This window comes from Mesocricetus auratus, unplaced genomic scaffold (genome assembly GCF_017639785.1).
Source record: "Mesocricetus auratus isolate SY011 unplaced genomic scaffold, BCM_Maur_2.0 Super-Scaffold_100026, whole genome shotgun sequence".
Lineage (NCBI taxonomy): Eukaryota > Metazoa > Chordata > Mammalia > Rodentia > Cricetidae > Mesocricetus > Mesocricetus auratus.
The window spans coordinates 11,721,823-11,743,292 of NW_024429207.1; the positions used below are offsets into that span (position 1 = coordinate 11,721,823).

The window sequence follows — 21,470 nt, forward strand, 5'->3', positions numbered from 1 at the left end:
GATTAATACCTAAACTTATCAACATGGGGTTGATAATAAGGGTGGCGTCCTCAGAGAGTAGAGCAGAAAAGCACTAGCTGCAGTTTCATACCAAATGGTTCACATAGCACACACTCTAGTTATACTAGTTTGGTGTTCAGATCATGAAAAACTAATTGAAGACTGACAATGTCAAAATAGCAACAACCTTGCAAGGGGCACTACAGACTCCAAAGGAGCACACTAGAGCTACAAATGTTCTGTGTCTTTTCATCTAGGAGGTGGTTAGTTGCATTCCATTGAGTTGCCACTTTGTGTTGGTTTGTGCACATTATATTTCAATGAGAAAATAATCAGAACTGAGTTTTTATTGACAAAAATGAATCAATTATTAAATACTCTGACTACAATATCTTTTAGGACAGATATACTCAGCCTAATATGTGTTTTGGTAGTTACATAAAGATTTTTTTATTTAAATTAGCAGCAAGCTTGCGTCACATGTCAATCCCAGATCCCTCTCTCTCTCCTCCACCCAGCCCTCCCAGCCCCCCCACCAATTTTTTAAAAATCTTACATGGGTGTCTCCTGTGATATGATTGTCTCCATGTATATGTTAGTCAGTACAATACAGAGTGATGACTAAAGGACAAGTTAAGCTCCCTACTCTCTGTGTGGTCCTGTTAAGTTATATAGCCTCCGTAGAAACTAGAATGGAGGTGTCACATATATTACTGAACTGCTGAAAGAAGTGTATTTAGCAAAGCAAAAGAATGAAATAGAAGCTGTATTATATTCTCACCACCACTACCACCACTCAGTGTGCACATACTATGGATTTAGTTTAGGGCCTTAACATGCTAGGCAGGGACTCTACCCCGAGCTATGCCCCCACTTGGTCCATGCTTAGAGCCTTGTCAATGACTTAGTATCCATGGCAATGCTAAGTACATAAATTGTGGGAGTCGTTCCAATTAAAGTAATTTTTAAAATCAGATAGAAGGGGGTGGGGAATATGAGGTAACACAGAATGAATGTGGATGACTGAGGTTAAATTTATTTGTAATGTAGCCAACATACAATAATCTCATGCTTCAAAGCAAAGCAGCACTCCAGTGTCTATGGGCAAGATTGTTCAAGTTATCAGGAAGAACAGTACAACCCAATCTACTAGAAACAAAGGTTGAGAAATAGCTGCTCAGGTGTACCAACATTATTCGTGACAAAAGTCCAAGTCATTCTGTCTCTGGAACCACCACAGCATCAAACCATTAAGAGGAGCTACCATTCAGGGCTAGGAAGTCACTATGGCAATGAAAATTTGAATATCTAAGGATATTCAAAAGGGTTTCTTTATTCTATGTAGCTGTGTCAAAGCAAAATCAATTCTGAAACTGGAGAAGAGCCTGAAACTTTGCTGGTGCCTGTTGAATAATAAATGGGAAGCAGTCACATTGTGCTCACTCATTAAAAATGCATAAAATGATGAGCTACTGCAGTTGTGGTTGCCTGCTCAAGACCTGAACAAACCCCAAAACAGTCTAGCAGAATGGGAAGAAAGGCTCATGAGTCCCTAGCCCTAGCTAAGGACCTATTGATAGTTGGTAGCTTCTTTAAGGGTGTAGCCTTCCATGCTCCAAAGGATGACCTCATATCCATGAGAATATAGGTATCACAATTAGACTCAGTGGAATACAAGCAAATAGAAACACAAATTTGGGAGGGGCGAGGAGCAATAAATGAATCTGAGATGAGTATAGGAATAAAGGGTTAATATGATCAAAACACAATGTATAAATTTCTCAGACATTAAAAATATGGTATTAAAGAGATAAGTAAACTATTTTTGCTACAGTCATTGTATAATTAATTGTTTTTTTATTAAAAAAGAAAATTATTCAAAAAATTTCAAAGAACCCTATTTAGTGCATATATTGTCTCAGATTTCTTTACTGGAAGTTTCCTATCATTATGATTATTTTAGCATGGGTGTTTCTCAAAGGGGAACCAAATGCTAATAAAACATCATCTTATACTAATGGCTACAACCCTAAGATTTCCAAGCCCATTCAGAGGTCACAGTGCTTTTACAGAGTTATTTTCATTTCCTTATTAAAAATTTATTTATGTTTGTTTTGTTTGAGATAGGCTTCCATGTAACCCAGTCTGGCCTTGAAATTTCTATGTATCTAAAAGGTTTTCATGCAACCCAGTCTGTCTTTGAAATTCTATGTATCTAAAGGTGTGGCCCCTAGTACCTGATACATCTTCTTTCATGTCCCAAGATCTGGGATTACATGGATGTAGAAACAATGAACCCATTTCTCTTCCTTTTGCCCATTAATCAGTAAGGCAGATTTTTCCAAAAGTTGGCCTAGTTTACTATGCTCCAAATCTCCAACAATTATAGTCATCAGTCTTAAGAGACATGCATATGATAAAGAGAGTCTTTCTCTGTTGCTTAAGGCACAGCTGTGTGAGGAACATTACCTACTTTTGCCTATAGATAGGTGAAAACTGGGCAATTATGTTGCCCTTCAAATTTCCATTCTCTGTGCCCATGGTTCTGAAACCTCCATATTCCATTTTCAGCTGCTGGGATCATATCCAGTTGGAACTGACCTCTCAGGCAAACATAGAAAAATTAAAAGGAGACATTTGACACATGCCTCATGGACTCTGAAATAATATAAAACAAAGAAGCCTAACAGACCAGCTTCTCGAGAAAGAATGTGAGGGGTGTTTGACATTGCCCAGGATGGCACGACTGAGATGAATACACTCGCTGTTCTTGAAGAAGAAAACGAGGATTGCTGCCCAGCTGTGATAATAGGAGAACAGTGACCTGTGACTGCATCTTGACTGAATTGCAGGTCTTGAATCTAATCATTATGTTAAGAAGAGGTGTTGAGCCTAAAAAGGGAAGGCAAGTCTGGAAAAAGAGACAAAGCAATATGTTAGAGCCAACCTATCACCTCCGGTCCACAAATACATGTCATCCCACCTGCTATTTGTTCCTGCCAGAGCTGTCATCTGATGATCTAGAGATGAGAAAGGGGAATGGCAGCTTTTACAAGAAGTAATAACGTGTGGCGTAAAGCTGTGTCTGCTGTTGAAAGGCCATGTTCCTGTGTCGAGTTATTTCCATCCTTTCAGGAGGTACTCTGTGAACTCCATCATACAGCCAGAAAACTCACAGGTTCATCAAGCTGATGGCATACACATTTCTACCTTTTTCTCTTCCAAACACAGACAAGGGAATGTATTCACTAGAGTTTCTTAAATCTTGAACAGCATCATATATTGAAAACTAAAAGCAAAACTGTAACTCTGTAATGCGTGCTTCTTACTCCACAATAAGTAGTAGCTCATACAAGATCAGACCTGAGCATTTATACATTTATATAATATTTTCTCTTTTTAAATTTTGTTTACTCTGTGTGTGTGTGTGTGTGTGTGTATGTGTGTGTGTGTGTTATGGGAAGGAGGGAGAGAGTGAGGAAGGGACGGAAGGAGGTAAGGAGATAGGGAGGCAGAGAGGGAGGGAGGGAGAGAGAGAGGGAAGGGAAATATACACACCACATCCTACATATGGAGGTCACTATTCTGTGGAGTTATGGCAGTTTCCAAATACATTGGGAGAAGCATCAAGCAGGTGATTACATCAAAGCTAGGAAATCGTTGCTTGGGCCCCAGATGCTATATCTGACAATATTCTCAGTCTTTGAATTGATGGAGGTTAGTGACCTGATGAGCTAGTACATTCCCAAAGATTTGACTTGATAAAGCACAAGGACACAGCCACATAGGTAGGCAAGGTAATGTCTACTGAGGGGACTAACGCTAGTCCAAGATGAACTGTAATCAGGCTCTAGACCTCCATGATCACTGAAGCACTAACCAGTCTTGAAGAAGGTTCAGTGTAGGTGGTTTCTTTCAGGGAATTTTCCCAAGGTTTTATGTAAGCCATGGTTTTATCGTTGGAATTTTTGTTCACATGTGTCTCCTCTCATTTAATTAAATATTTCTATCCTACCATTATTGCTTAATGCCAGGAGATTCACAATACCTGAAAACTATGTGCGGTGAAACACGCTGTCTTGTTCAATGTCTCATTCTCAACAATAAATGTAAGCGCATATACACATGAGATTAGAGCAAGTGGTTTTAATTAATGTTTGAGGTAAGAAGATATCCAGAGAGATCAGAAAATATATTTTACATGGTTGATATTATATACTTAGAAAATAATGATATTGTACAAATCATATGGTCATAGTAAATGTTTATGATCTAACATCTGCCTTTACCCGCATCACACAAATACAAAGTAATCGAAAGTTATCTGCCTCAAAATATCTTCTCAGATACAAAAATAAATTTCTTGACTTCATAACTCTGTTTTTCCTACCAAAGTGCCTATTATTTCAACTAAATATTATCCAGTGCTAACTAGTATGGATATGATTGCTCTAAAAATTTAAATGATTATTTTGAATCTATAGTCATGAGTGTGTGTGTGTGTGTGTGTGAGAGAGAGAGAGAGAGAGAGAGAGTGTGTGTGTGTGTGTGTGTGTGTGTGTGTATGGGAAAGAGACAGAGATAGAGATACATACACACAGAGACCATGTCCTTGCCTCTCTATGTGCACTTGATCAATTCCTTGTTTTCAGAACTGGTTAATGTCTCTAAGAAACTGAAGGAAAGGATGAAAACATGTATACATAACACATCCAAGCATTTTTAAACTACCACAGAATGTAAATATAAGATAATTCTAAGTATTTTAGGGAATGCTCATCTTTATGAACTAAATATTAAAAGTGATTTGTATGTAACGGCTGCTATAGACTTTCTAACAACCTGTAGATTGCCTGTCTGGGGCTTGTGAGCTATTCCTTGTATGCCAATCATGCCTTCTATCTCCTTTAAATCATTCCAAAGAATGCTTCAACCTGGACCATGCACAAGTGGTCATGTACTCATTTTGTAAAGGACAGTGGAGGAATGACCTTACAAGAAACAAATGGACCTTGCTTCCTAAGAATCTCTATCTGGCCATGTAACATATGATAAATCATAGCCAAGGGCTTCGCAAAAGTTTCCTAATAAGGGAATCATGACTTTTTCAAGTGCAAAATGATGGAATAAATGGGCAAGCAGCATGTAGATCTTTTTTAAATAAAAGGCTGGGAAACAATAACAAAAAAGTAAAACAAAACAGACAACACACACAGAGGATGGATATACTACTGTCAGCTCAAATATCTTGCTAATATCCTCAGTCAAGAAACAAAATCAGAAGATAGTATCTGGTACCCTCTCCACTATTGCTTAATTTGCCAGCTGGTGTCATCCTTGTAGATCTCTGGAAATCTCACTAGTGCCAGATCTCTCCACAAACCTATAATGACTCCATCTATTATGGTATCTCTCATCCTGCTCTACTCTATTCTTTCCCAGACTCAACTTTACTGCTCTGGCATGTCCTCCTCTCCCCTACTCTTCTCCCTCTCTCTTTCTGCATGCTCCCCCTCCCCTCCTCCCATGTTCCCAATCTTCTCAGGAGATCCTGTCCCATTCTTCTTGGTACTATGCATATCTCTCTTTTAAAAAAAAATAGTATCTTAGTATCTGTCTGAAACACAAGACCTTGGTATGTAAAAAAGTAACAATAACACTAGCTCACTCCAGAAATGTTCTGTGGATCTGTGATAATTGCCACAACAAACATTCTGGGTGTTTCTGGGAAGGTGTGTGGCCAGGCTTCTGCAACATGCAGCCTGTCTTCTTAGCAGGGCACCTGGATGAACTGCTGAGTAGGGCCTATGAAGTCATCTCTGCAGGGGTGGCCTGATCCCTTTGGAGAACTCACCATGATATGAATTTATGGAGCCTCATGCAGACTGTGGCTCTCATAATCCTCACTTAGTTGGTTTTAGGCAAACACCACAGATTTTCTTACACACTGGCCCTAAAAGAGCTTCATAAATTGAAAGCAACAACTCCACATCTTTAGTCAGCACCTGACTCCAAATCCACTGCCTTATAGTCCAGAAGGGAGCCTGAAGCATGAACTGAATTTATTTTTCCATAGAAAATAAACATTCACCAAGGCACATCTGCTCGGGTTTTTCATTCCTAACTAGACAGCTGATTTAATGCTTTGTTTTTTTAACTTCCCCCACAGGATCCAATCACAGTTTTCTGTAGCATTTTAATCACACTGACACACAGAGAGATGAGACATTCCAAATAGACTTTAGTCTGAAACAAGGGCAGGAGAGAGCAGTGTGCGCCAGGCTCAGATCTACTGAGAGATCGGTGTGGGTCTGATATGTGACTTGCGGTATTTCCTCTCATAAATGTCAATCTTATCACTGAGATGAGGGGCAGTCCTGCGCCTAAGTCCCCTTTCTCTGGTGTACCTGTAGAAAGAACCCTGGTAGCTCTTTCTTTCCCTTATCGTTAGAGCAGTGTGGAACCTCTCTTCTCTGAGTGGAGCTGTCTTCCCATTTCTCAAGATTTGTTTTACCTACCCATGTAGTCATCTTGGACTGTACACTAGTCCTGATTCTCCACTAGGCCAAAATAAATTTATCCTTGATTGTCTTCAGATTTAATCTGCACCCCCCCCCCCGCTTTGCTCCATGTCCCCAACCAAGCTTATGTTCCAGGCTAATGTGGCCTTGAACTGTGTACAGTCCACAGGAAGCCCAGGAAGGAGATTGGTGTGTGGAAGGATGATAGAAAAAGGACATTTGTTTTCCTTTCCACCTCAGAAAGCATTGCCACCAGCAACTCTATATTCTTTAGCTAAACAAGAGAAGAAAATTTCATGTCTGGACCCCTTCCAGAGTTGTCAAGAGTCTTATTCTCTGACATGAAAGTATTCAGTGAATCTGCTTCTCTTCTCTTCCATCTGCCTTTAAAGGTTCAACAGCAGAAGGATTTAACATCAGGAGAAAGAAGCCTAGAAATAAGAAGTTCCAAGGCACCGATAGGGCAGCAAGTAGGAAAAGGAAAGCTGTTCTAGCAACAGCCCACCTTTCTGAATGCAGCCAGACTGGCGGACAGTGTTCATTAAATATCCAAGAGCCATGGCATCTTCATCATGGGCATTTCCAGAAGGATCCCATCTCTGGGAGTCAAGTCTAGAAATATTCTTGTTAATATATCCCAGATGCTTCTTGTGCACGCAAAAATCTGAGAAAAAAACTTCACATCTTACTGAAGCCAGCACCAACAGACAAAATAAATAAAAGTGTTCTTCCCACGTTCTTCACACTCCGTTCTCCGTAACAACATACTGTCTCAGAAATGGAGAGAGGGGGCGTGGGGCATGTGTGTCTTAGTAGAAATGTGAAATACTTCCAGGTCCTCTTTGTACTCAGGGAGAAAACGGTAAAAAGGAGATTACTACATGTGCAATGTTTTTAAAGTCACCAAAACTGTATCTATTGCTGGTCATCTCCTAGAAATCATTGTTATTTTTAATATCTCTTTTCTAAGGACTAGAGGAAGTGGTAAGTTATGCTGTACTTCATTGCCCACAGATCTGAGGCAGATGAAATGGCCTCCTCCCAGAAAAAAAAAATCTTTAGTATTCTTTCCTTTCAACAGTTATAATAAATGTAGCTATCTACAATCAACGTGTTTGGAAACTGGATGAAACTGCAGCCTGTATTATGGGCAAAATTGGCCCCTGGAGGAGATCAGGCCATTCTGAGCACTGTCCACTTGAGGCAAAGGTAACTTGACAAAGGGCTGCATGTAAGCCCTGAAGTGTTTACTGCTTTTAAAGTGTTTGGTTTCTCAGAAAGGAAATCGAATCTTTGCCACAACCAGAATGCTAATACTTCTTAGGTTGAATACAAAGCATCTGTGGTAACTCCTACTAATTGTAGGCTTCAATTTCTCCTTAGAATGAATCTTGAAGTATAAGAACATTTCCAATACCAGGTTATATCAGGCCATGCAGCAGAGAGGCACCACACTGAGCAGACTTCTGCACCAAATCAGAGTCCATCTTGTACTTTATTAGCCTATAAATCTGTAAATGCAATAGCCTGTATTACCTACCAAAATACAGCACTGTGCTACTTCTCATAGTATACAGCATGCTGAAGACTACCTGGCCCAGCACCACGAGGTCTGAATGACATTAGCAGAAAGAGAATGATGATATTAACTTAAGGAGCCACAGCTCTGAACCAGATAAGCTTAGATATCCAGCCATCCCAGGTCTGAGTGCTACTGTTGGTCCCCAGAGAGCCCAGGAGGCAGAGAAGTTTTGACATCGTAGGGATTAACTCCCACTTAAAGGATAGGCTTAATGCACCTACATCCAACCATTTCTACTAGAGTGACCCCAAATAGAGAAACTTACGTTTATGGACCAGGGCTTCCCAGCTTCTCTAGGAATGCCTTGAGGAACCGGGGCCTTAAAAATTACAGTTGTAGACTTTTGAGACCAGCTTCAAGAAACCAAAATGTAGCCTACAGCGGCCCCTAGAGGTGAACTTCATAATCACTTTGCCAACCTGCAGGCATCCATCAATTTTCACATCCATGAAATAGCAAGATGTTCATCTAAATCCACTAGAATCATTTCATGAAAGTTTGGAAGTTTTGACTTAATAATACACGCTTAATAAAAATAACACCATTCAAACTATGGTGCCCTCTTCTGGGCTCTCTTTCTAGGCGTTGCACTCCGCGAAAGAGGCAGAAGGAGAAAGATGACTGGGGGAGACTGTCTTGAGATGTTAAATGACATTAATGCTCTGCTGAAAGCTCTCTTATGTAAATGAGCATTGTCACTTGTGCCAGGGGTTAGTCACTTTAGAAATATTGTACTATCTATAATAGCACATCAGGAGCAATGCAAACTTTAGGTGTAAGCCATGTTTTAAGAGGGTTGGCCTAAGAGACTAAATGACAAAGGGTAAGAACTTTGGGGTTATTAAAAGTCACTAGCACAAAACTTCAAACTGGATTTTGCCTGCCTACAGTTGCTGTGGAAGGAAATGCTTGAACACATGACCTTTATTTTTTTAATGAAGACACTTTAAGTTTGGTATTTTGACTTTACTCTTTTCAATAAAGGGTCTGTAACATTCTATGTGTCAACAGAAGGACAGAAGCCACCTTTGAGTGTACAGTGCAGTTTTTAAGTTTGAGCTAGAGTACATGTACTTCATAGAAGTGCCTGTGTGGGACCCTAGCCATTTGTCATACTGACTTCAGTCTTTATTCACCCTTTTAAGCACAAAAGTAACTATGGCTAGCACATTGGAAATGGATTTTGGCTTTTCCTACTTTTTGTCTACTTAAAATTCTGTCTTCTGAAGTTTGGGTCAAACAGAAGTAAATGTTAAGAGCAATTGCAATCAGACACACAAATGAGAAAAACCACATTTGTCATAACTATTCCTGAGGTTGAGGCAGGAAGGTAAGGAGTTAAGGACCTACCTGCACTCCAAAGCAAGGTCACAGGAAGCCTAGACAATTTACTCAGACCCTACCTCAAAATAAAAAGTAAAACCAGAGCCTGGGGCTATGGCTCAGTGGTAGATGCTAACTGGCATGTTTAAGTCCTAGGTTATAGCCCATGGACAGCAAGGGAAAACAAAACACAATAGGGAGAAATTACTAAGAAAGAAGACTGGAAGGGATTCAAACTGAAATGTAGGCCTGACACCTGAGAAGGAAATTGAAGGAGGAGGAAGATAGATGAGGAAGAGTGACTGATTGTAGTGTGGACTTAATCACCTTTTAAGCCAATGACTCAAAAAGAGACAACTGTTACTCAAGCTTATTGCTTGAACATAAACGTAGGAGCAACCACATTTAAACACCCCCTAGGACACAAACATGGATGAGATCATATCCTGGGTTTATGCTAACTTTGGCACACTTTTCTACCCACTATCTTAGTAAGGAAATCAAAAAGTTGAGGATATTATTTCTTCCCATGTAAACTAAACACCATCCAGTAGTTGAGAAATTGGAAACCACAAAGCTTGGGAAGAAAAATGAATGCTTTGGAGCATAAATTTTTCCATTAAATTATGCCAATAAACTTGGAGCCTTGAGAGTTACTGTGCAGAGACACTATTTTAGAGGAAGGAGATGTTCATTGCTGCCCTTGAACTAGCACTAGGAATCACCTGATGAGAGTAGCTGTTTTATTCCTACTAGGACAAATAGATCCCAGAATCATTTTCATGCCAACTGAAGAACAATGAGGTCAAATTGAATATAAACTTATTAATGCAGGGTACCACTTTCCTAATATTTCAATTTAAAAATAATCAAACTTAGTTACACCTCTAATCGTTATTTTCTTAAGCAGGCCAAACACTCACTGAGTGATAACACTGAAGATAAGTTGCTGTTAAATCAGAACAAAATATTTCAGTGTGTGTGTGTGTACACATGTGAATGTGTAGGTGCATGTGTGCATGCATGTGTGTGTGTGTGTCTGTGTGTGTGCGTGTGCATGTGTGTGTGCATGAGTCTTTGTGTGTATATATGTGTGTATGTATATATGTCTGTGTGTGTGTGTGTGTGTGTGTGTGTGTGCTTGCATGTTGAGGCCAGAGGTTGACAATGGGGATTGTCTTCCTCTCCTAAAAGTAGAAGCCAAGCAAAGTAGCTGAGCTCTAGCATCTTTTGTTTTCCTTTTTCTTTTCCTTTTCTTGGTTTTTCAAGACAGGGTTTCTCTGTGTAGCTTTGGAGCCTGTCCTGGAACTTGCTCTGTAGACCATGCTGGTCTTTAACTCACAGAGATCTACCTGCCTTCACCTCCTGAGAGCTCTAACACCTTTATATCAGTCTAGTTAAGGCCAGTGATGGTAGTGTGTCGAGTTCAGAGCTGAATTAAAATGCAAAGTGTCATGTAACCATAGTGAAACCAAAACTTCTAATTCAGAGGAAGTATGAAGACACATGAACTGAACTGACCTCCTTGAATCTTTTGTTCCCTTCATTTTTTCTTTCTTTGCCTGACACTCTTTCCATGTCCTGTTGAACAGAAACAAGCTATCTATAAAATTGAATCCTCCGAGTATAGATTGATAATCACTAGGACTTGTAAGTAACAAGGCAATAGTTTTTGGTAATCATTAAAAGCAATCACCCAGTCATTTAATTTCAATATCAATGATAGCAGTTGTCGTGATAATGTAATTGTCATTCATTCTAAATTTAAGATACACTATTGTCTAATTTATTTTAAAGGAGGCATAAGATAAAGAAGAGCATATGTAAAATAAAGAAGAACATATAAAGGAGCTTAAAATTAAATTTGAGACACAACCCCCATATTACCATTGTCTACTGATGGGGGATGTCCTTCTGTATATATGTTTCTCTTATTGGTTGGTGAATAAAACACTGTTTGGCAGTGCTGAGAAGTCTCAAGGTCTAGAAGTGTATCCATTTGTCTAAATAAAAGCTGGGTGAAACCACCATATTCAAATCAAAAGGTTTTAGGGGTTGTATAAACCACCGATGCTGGATGGAGGGGAGTAGCAGGGAGTCAAACATGTCCTGCTTGTCTGAGTAAGCTCATGGCTGGCAGCTGGCAGCTTTCTCAGGGTCAGACTGAGACCCTTGTGGGGTGATTAGACCCTGCCCTGCCTTTAATGTTCTGGCCGTTTGAGTACCAATGTGAAAAAGGAGTTCTTAATTGGTCTAGATAATAAAGAGCTGGAGTCAGATATAGAGGGAAATGCTGAGAGATCAGAGAGAAGGAGCAAGCCACAGCACACCTTTCCTTCTAAGCGTTTCAGCAGAGAAGAGAGCAATTTCGTGCTTCTCCTTACTTATGTCTTGTTTCTGCCCAGCCTCTCCACTTCCTGTCTGTACAGATCTCCAGACCTCTATGGTTAGCTAGTGGCAAACTCTGTTCTCTGACACGAAGACAGGCTTTATTTGTGCAAGAAAGATATCACCACAATCAATCTTTAGTTGTATATGAATTAAGCCATATAGACCCTCTGGGATTTTCACATGTATAATAGAAATATTGATCCCACTGTGACCTCTGTCTCTCCTTTTGGAGCCTAAGATATCAACAATGCAGGAAAAGTCATCCCATCATTTTAGCACACTTCCCTGTAGTTAAGAGATGACTCATTTTCTAAGTTGGTTGGTTTCCACCCAATAGCACATCCTTTGCACCTTTTATCACCACCCACTCCCACTTCCGTACAATTTATGCAAATTGTGTGATAACCTAGCCCTCTCTTCCCACTCTATTATTGCTTCTCTTAAGCATGCACATGTAACCTTAGTCATCATGTGTCAATGCTCTACCCTTCACCCCAGGCAATCTAACATGACAAGCTATACTCATGAGCTTTCCTAATCCAATCCCCCACTTATGCAAGTATATATCACCCTCAACAAATATTTACACAGGTGATATACACAGGGGGAAGTCCATATGAACAAACACATTAGCTAACATTTAGTGGGGATATTCATTAGAGAAGACCTCTTTGGATAAGAATTCAAGAAGCCCAGCCATAGAACTTGACCAATAACAAGTCCTATTTTAAACATGGCAAACAGGCTATCATACCTGAGATGAATTTGTGAAACTGTGATTAAGACTCAATGCTCTCTCCCATGCTGGGACTGAATATCAGCAACTACAAGACTGAAAATATTAATGATCTCAAGTTGTTATTCTTTAGTATCATCAGATCCAAAGCAACTTCAAAGAAAGCACTACTCTGAATCAAATTAGTGCTGACAAAAGTATGCCACAAAGCCAGCATCCCAAGTTGTAGGACAGACAAAATTACTTTTAACCTGACATCTCCTGTTGTGTTCCCATTTGTTGCTTTACCACAAAACTGTAAAACTGAAACTGCAAAACAGTTAGGCTGGGAGCTTCAAAAGAATGCCAACTAATCTATAAGACTATTGATTCAGTCCACTTTCTCAAATGATAAGAGAAATTTAAAAAATAACTGTTGCATGGAGAGTAACAGGACAAAATAATAACTTGTTTCCAAGAATGAAATGTCTAAAGCAATAAGCAACACCCACCCACAAAATTAACAAAGTATTTTGCTTCAATGTTTACTAAACTTCTCCAGTAATGAACTTGGAAGCATCATATTGAACACAACAATGCAACTGGGGAAGAGACTATAGAGTCAACATCCATGTGAATCCTGTGATAGCAGAGGGTAATATGAGTGCTTCTTTGTAACATTCATTGAAATATATTGTCTTTCCTTATCAGCAATAGCCACACACATACATTTATTGTCTACATTTAGATCTCTGTTATAGTATTATTTCAGTGTAGGGACTGAATGAGGAAAGAGATTCTCCTACAATAAGGACTATGAAGTGGAATTCTGTCTTCTAGGTAAAAAAAAATTCCTTGAAATGGAATTTTCCGGATTAAAGAATCAAGACAATACAATTCATATTGAGGACAAAAAAATCTGGCTTCAGAGCAAGAGTTTGGTTTGCATCATCTCCTGTTCTCACCAAATTCTTAGTTGTGAGAATAAATGCATGTTTTCACTTTATCAACTCTAATTACCATCTTTGTCACAAGCATGAAGTGTTAGAATTTTAGCCTTAGTAAGTCCTCACTGAGCAACGCTCCACTGATGTCTATTTACGTGTGGACAGAGGCAGTTCTGAGATCCACTGGCAAGTTTCATTGGTCAGAGCTGTCGCAGAGGAAGATCAGCCAATCAGAATAGCAGGCAGGATTTTAAAAACTCTATGAACCTATCATTATTCATCTTCAAATATAATGATTATTAAAATGCTAAATCATGAATGCTCATCAAATTGTGAAAGGGTGTTAGAATTCAGAATCTCCTCTACTCCAACACATCTAAAATTCTTGAAGAATATTATCAAATGGTCACTTGGATGGGGAAAAGCGGTACCTTCCTCCTGAGCTACATGTAACTAAAAAAAAAAAAAAACCCAACACTGACACAAGACAACAAAATAGATGCCAAACAATCACATTTTCTCCCAGAAGGCCAATGTAGTATTTATAGCACTTTTCTCTCCAAAGTAATGGTTTCCTTTTTATCTTATACCGAGGAATTTGGGGTCCTCGAATTATTTCCTTCTTTTTTTTATAGATTTTATTTAAATTAGAAACTATCTCCCTACCATCCTCCCATGACCCTCACTGTCCCCCATTCCATCTCCCATCCACTCCCTATGGAGGGCAAGGCCTTCCATGAAAGATCATCAAAATCTGTTAAGTCATTTGAGGCAGGGCCTAGGCCATCCCCTGTATATCTAGGCTAAGAGAGTATCCCTCCATGGGAAATGGACTCCCAAAGTCCTTTCTTATATTTTTGGTTGTGAGCCTAGCCTTTAACGGCTGAGCCATCTTTCCAGCCCCCAAAGTCCTTTCTTGCATTAAGGATATATCCTGGTTCCACTGCCGGAGGACCCATAGACTGCCCAGTGCTCCTAGCTGACAGCTACATTCAGGGGGCTTTGTTTGGTCCTATATTGGTTCCGCAGCTGTCAGACTGGGGTCCATGAGCTCCCACTTGCTCAGGTCAACTGTTTCTGTGGCCTTGACCCCTTTGTTCATCACTCCTCCCTCTCTGAAACTGGAATTCCAGGAGTTTGGCTCAGTGCTTAGCTATGGGTGTCTGCTTCTGCTTCCATCAGCCACTGGATGAAGGCTCTAGGATGGCATTTAAGGTAGTCATCATTCTCATTATAGGGGACAAGCATTTAAGGTAGCCTCTCCATTATTGCTTAGGGTCCTAGTTGGGGTCATCCTTGTGGATCTCTGTGCAATTCCCTATGCCAGATTTCTCTTTAAACCTTTAGTGGCTCCCTCTATTGATGTCTCTCTTTTCTTGTTCTCTTCTGTTCCTCTTCCCATTCAGTCTTCCTGATCCCTCATGTTCTGCTCCCCGCTCCTCTTTCTCCTCCCTCCCTCCCCCTTCCCATGCTCCCCATTTGTTCAGGTGCTCATGTCCCTTTCTGCTTTACTGGGGGACCATGTATGTCTCTCTTGTGGTCCTCCTTCTTTCCTGGCTTCTCTGGAGGCATGGATTACAGGCTGGTAATCCTTTTCTCTATGTCTAATATCCATATATGAGCGAGTATATACCATGTTTGTCTTTCTGTGACTGGGTTACCTCACTTAGAATGGTTTCTACTAGTTCCATCAATTTGCCTGCAAATTTCAAGATTCCATTGTATTTTTCCTCCTTCTAAGCCTCTTTTTCTGTTTATAATTTAACAATGATTGCACCTTCCTTGCACAACAAATGAAATCCATGGAAGAATTAAATGAGATGATGTGAATGCAAGTACCTTGATCAATCCAAAGTGCTTTCACAAGCTAGATGCAATCATTACTAAACCCTCCTCAACATAGTCCTTATGCTAGGAGAGACCCTGTTTAGAATTTTTGTTGTAAAATTCCTAAGACCTCCATTTGGGGGGGAAAATATGTGGCATCAGTATATAACATGGGAAACCACGCTAGGGCAAAGTGCTGCAGAGGAGAAGGTTTTGTGCCTGATCATGGGCATTTTTAAGCTCTATCTGCAGTCTGTTAGGGTTTGGATCAGGAGCTCTTCTTATATTCTCCGTGAGGCTGTTATGTTTGTTGTTTTGTGTTGTTTTTTTTTCCTAAATGATTTCACTGACATGGTTGAAAAATGTGCAAGCTAAGGAAGATGATGCAAATACTGCAAGGCTGTCACTTACCATCCCAGCCAGCACTGGCACTGAGAAAATGAAAAAAGCCTCTGACATATAGAAATTTAGCAGCAACATTCTAACTGGGGCAAGCACAATATTTTTAATCCTCCCTGCAAAGATCAAATTAAATCAATGGCAAGCTCTGCCTGACACAGCTCTATGTCACTGACTGCTCAGATGAGAAAGCCAGGAAAAGCTGCAGCTCGTGACTTTGTAGCCAGTGGTTTTTGTAGAAATCCAGGGAGCAGCGATAAGCCATTCCTGCATAAAGATTAGCTTCTAGACAGTGAAATGGTGTCAGAGAGAAGTGGAGAACATAGACAACCCAGTTTTCCCTGGCATTTAAATTCAGCTAAAAGCCATCACATTTCACAGCTGAACTTCCAACACAACTCAGAGGTTCAAATTTCTTTTTTCTGCAAGGCAAGACATCTGTATATTTTAACCCATGCAGCCATGTACCTTAGCAATTGTATATTAAATGCAGATTCCCTTAATCAATAGTAATTCAGAAATTATAGCTATATCCATTAAAAGTTTCACTTGATAGCAGTTAAAACTTGAGGGCAGTGTTTTGTGTTTTTTAAGTTCAGTATTTGCAAGACACATCTGGAAAGCATTTTTAAAATTCAGAAACTAAGAGCTTGTCTGCAGTCCATCGAGTGGGTCTGGTATGAAACACCAGAAATTGCATTTTTAACAAGCACCCCAGGTGAAACTTAGCCTACAGTCTTTCAATCTTAATGTGATTTTTATAATCCTGATTGTATTTAAATCCTTAAAAGAAATGGGGAAAAAATGGAAGGAGACAGAAAGCCTAAAACAGTATCTTGACAGTTTTGCAAAGAGTCATATTCTGGCTTTTAGAGATTTTTAAATCAAAATTTTGTGGTCTGTTAGTCCATAATAAGAAAATGTTCTGTACAAGCAAAGCACACAATGAAAAATGATGTGTCTTGAGAAAATTGTTCAGCTCCCCGTAGCAAAGACCTTTCACGTGGAATATTTCAAGGAGCCTAATTTCTTATGACCAAGCTAATTCTCTCAGTTACAGTATCTTTAAGTATAAGGCTTTATATTTTTGTGCTTAGGTTGATAGAATACAAAATGCCAGAATGAAAGGAATGTGACTGCTTCAAGATGCTCAGCTATCTATGGCAATAGTCAATCTGCAGTGAAATAGAACTTTGATTCTTCTCCACATGAATCACAATTAGATTATTATTATTTTTTTGCTTTCAAAAGTCTAAGACCTCTGAATACTTTGCATAGTCATAGTATTAAGTATAGCACATCTAATTATATCAATAGAGCAACAAATCTATATAAAAAACAACAACAATTTTTATATGGATCAACCTACTGTTCTTTGAATGAAATATTAGGTTGCCCAATAATAGGCAGTTTCAAAATCTGTGTAGTATTATACAATTTGGAGGTTCTTTTGTTCTTTGCAGTTAAAATTGAATGTATCATTCTTATAGTTTCTAAATGGGGATGAGTTAGCAGGTGTAGTTCTCTGTGGTGATGTAGAACAAGGGACTTGGCTAATGTTCTACTGCCATCACCTTAAAATGACATATTAGTTTGTAACAAGGTATCATGTGTTTTCCTTTCTCATTGGACCCTCAAAATTATGTTGTGAGTATTTCTCCTTAGCAGTATTTAGAAATTGTATTTAGTGTTTCTTTCCACAAATAATACCAGTGTTAACATGCTGCTTTGATGTGTCCATAAGTCACAAAAGTGTTTGCTCATTGTACATGTATTTACTGATAGTTTCTGAACTAAAATAAAGAATAAATACACATTCCCTATACTCACAGAATTACAAATTCAACATGTCTATACCAGATAGCAATAATTAAATAATCTTCACGAGTAGCTCACATTTATTTGACTTTGTTTCTATGTTAATAGTTATAGTACACTTCTTGATCTTCATTCAAGTAGATTGGGGGCATGTCCAAATATAAGGTTGCATTATGTATTTTGTAACATGTGAATTGATAGAATTATCATTATTTAGTTGAGTTTTATAGAATCAGGTAAACCTAGCTGCATATAGAGCAAAGAATCTATGAAAATATATCTCAATAGCACCTAAAAATCACTTCAAAGCATAACAATTGTCTTCTCTTCTTCCATCTGAATTCAAATACTAGTGTATCCACTGATGAATTCAAGAAATCACCATATGTCAGTTTCTGGCTTTCACTTTACATATATTCTCACTACTAATGCAGGATAAAGCATTGAGAGAAAGGGCACAGCTGAAATCTGTAGAGGTTACTGGGTGCAAATCAAAAGCAGAGACTAATAAAGCCTTATTTTTTTAAGTGGCTTATTTTTATTTTATGCATAGGTATGTTTTGCTGCATGTTTTGCGCACTTATGTGCATCAAATGCAGTGCCTAAAAGAGGGCATAAGATGCTCTGGAACTGGAGTTCCAGTTTTGAGCCATGCTGTGGGTACTGAGAACCACGCCTAAGTCTTCTGCATTTCTTTAACTGTTAAACCATCCCTCTATCTGTAAAGCTTCAACATTATAGTAAGAAATAACAAACACTCCAAACACCATGTCCACGTACATACCTCAAAGAGAATGGATCCAGAGCTTTTTGCCTAGAAGAATGCTGCACACATACCTACAGAGGTGCAGTCACCCAAGTGGTGTGTTTTATAGTAATGCTTTCTTGCCCTCAATAGCCATCCCAGTAAGTTCTGTTTGTTAAGCAGAATGAATCCTATATTAATTTCCTAAGTACTATAACTGTGTTGTTGCCAATGTCAATTTCTTCCTCTAATTCCTCTCAGAATATGTTTTCTGCATAGAGCAAAGCTTTCAAGATAGTTTTGATTATACCATTCTGTATACTTATTTTTTCCTCTTGACTAGAATGAAGATAGTTTATAAACTATATTAAGTGGTCTTGTCTCTCTAAGTTCTGCATTTTAATGAAATATTTTTGTTATTATCAGACCTCTAATTATAAGTCAGGAAAGGAATGTGAGTTTTCCAATTCTTGCCAAGATGAAAAAGGTCTGTTCTCCTACCTAAAGCAACCAAAATCTCAGAAAAATTACACAAAACAAGTTTTAGACCATGGAGAAAATCAAGAAATAATAATAACCTGTAAGAGATAATAAACAGGTGAAATGAGCCTTACAATTGCCTACCTCACAGCTAAAAGAAAATTCTGAGTCTGATGAATTGAGGTGGAACCCAGGTAGATTTTAACAGACTCCATGATTTGCAGACATGGGACCAAAGGTGGGGAAACCAAGGTATCTAGAGAACTAGGAGGTGCAATTGAAAAGTAATTTATCTGTGCCTGTGTCATAATAATATACCAGATGAGGAGAGAGACAGGGAGGGGGTGGGGAAGACAGACTAATAAATAATTAATTCATGTAACTATGTGGTATTAGACGTTTCCAGATCTACATTCAGCAACCTAGAGGCCCAATCAAACATAGTATGTCATCTGAAGGTCAAAATCCTAAACATACCAGAAGAAGCACTCAAGTCTAAAGGCAGAGGACATCTAGCTTCATCCCTAGCAGTCAAGTGGGGAGAGTTCCCTGTTAGTGTGTCTCTGTGTTGGATTTGGTCCTTCAGTCCACTCACGTGAGAGGACAATCTGCTCTGTTTAGTTCACCGGCCCAACTATTGATTTCACCTAGAAACACTCTGGCAGGCATACCCAAGACACTGTTCAGTCAAATATGTAGGCATCCTGTGGTCTGAGTAGGCATTGAATTTTTCTAGTTTTCAGCAAAATATTGATCTGTGTAATTGTGTAAGGAAATAACCTGAGATAAGAGCAAGTAATCCCCACACAAATTAGAAGGGCTAATACTATGTACTTACACAGGGATGAGACTAATCTCTTTTTCTACAAAAAAGTAAAATATTCTTCACAGAATATTATATAAAAACTTGTGAGGGTCTTGTCTATGTATTAAAGAGTAACTAAATCCTGGCAAATGTAGCTCTGTTTCCATTTAACACATCTTTAAAGGAAGGTGTGAGTATGCATGTGTGTGTGTGTATAAATACAATAAATATAAAACATAAATGACCTAAACAACAATGGTGAAGAACTAAGTATACTTTAAAAGTTAAGTAGAGGAAATATTATCAAAAGAAAAGCTCAGATTGAAACCTTAAAATTAGTATTTGACTTTTTCTTGGTGTTAAAACATATACAATGGGTTAGGTTATAGCTTGCTGTATCAGGCTCTTGATTCATTATGCAACATCATAAAAACATACAATATGAAAGTAACAGCAACTAAAACATTACAAAAGAAAACGCTGCTAAGTTTGAATGAGGACAGTAGAAATGATATACAATTTAACACAGAGACAACTTTGGGTGATCTAACATGCATGTAGTCAAGCTCTGAGCAGAAAACTATCACACTGATAGTTCACAAAAGTTCAACAAGCCCAAAGCAAAAGTTCATCATGAAACTAGACCAAGAAACTAACTTGCATAACTAAGCTGCATAAAGCAAATGATAAACTGTATTCTAGGAGTTTGGCTCAGTGCTTAGCTGTGGATCACTGTTTCTGCTTCCATCAGCTACTGGATGAAGGCTCTAGGATGGCATTTAAGGTAGTCAGTGGGGGGCATGGGAGGATGGGAGGAAGAGGGAACTGGGATTGATACATAAAATAAGATTGTTTCTAATTTAAATAAAAAATATAATAAAAAGAACTCCTTTTACAGAGGACAAAAAATGATAAAATGGAAAACAAAAGAGGAGCCAATGACTGTGGAAATAATATTATCCACAGAAGAACAAAGATAAGGAAGACAGCATATCTCTCACTGGAAATGAAGTCACTGAAAGATGTGTCTTAAATATGGAGAAAGAATTAAACCTGAACTTTTTGCCAGGTATGGTGACACAAAATAGTCTGGAACCTGAGACAGGATCCTATCTCAAAAGCAAAACAAAAGGACAAACATTAACCTTGATTTGTATTTGTGTAAATATCGTCCTAAAACCACAGGTGAAAAGCATGACGAGCAGACAGAGCTCATTATTCTGCAGACCACACTACAAGAATAAGTCAGACTGTTGATCAATGGATATTGTGACAATTCATCCTCAAGGCTGTTGAGTAAATAACCTTTTTTTACTCCTAAACTAGATGGTGCCTGTAGGCTGTTTTGGCCCCTGTTCCAAGTCACACACATATATCACTTTATAATTTTGTTGTTTTGGGCTTTCATCTCTAAGGTCTCATAATTATCACCACCCTTCTCTATAACAGGCCTCTCTATATCAATACATAACTTCTCACTTACAATCAGTAGGCTCAGAAACTAGATAAGGAAATCTGGAATTGCAACCAAGTGGAGTTAAAATAGCCTTATAAGATGCAAGTCATATCCCAGGGGGTGAAAAACAATTATTAAATTATATACTGAAGGCTCACCACTAGTCTACTAGTCATTATTTTAAAATTATCTAATCTTTTCCATAGCCTCCAGAATATGCTTGAAAAACATGTAAGTTAATGAAGTAAATGACAGATGGTAACCTGCTTTACAAAAACCAAAACTGAGTCAGAAATTCCATACTAAACCACAGCTCTATTGCTGTGCCATTGTCTGCTGGTGAACAACTCACTTAGACTTATATTCTTCATGGAGTTAAGCCCAAAATCCCTTTTCTAACTGTGCAATGAATATGGGTAGAGTTTATTAAAAGATATTCAAGTAGGACAGAAACTACTTAT

The 21,470-nt window shown here is 38.7% G+C and overlaps 1 long non-coding RNA gene across 1 annotated transcript in view; it reads right to left on the reverse strand.

The window, feature by feature from the left end:
* Positions 1 to 1,016: 1,016 nt before the first annotated feature.
* LOC110340303 overlaps positions 1,017 to 21,470 on the reverse strand; it is a 45,418-nt gene continuing 24,964 nt past the window's right edge. Inside the window, exon 4 of the long non-coding RNA XR_002382087.1 lies at positions 1,017 to 2,911. This is a non-coding gene — a long non-coding RNA (uncharacterized LOC110340303). The remainder of the gene's footprint in view (positions 2,912 to 21,470) is intronic.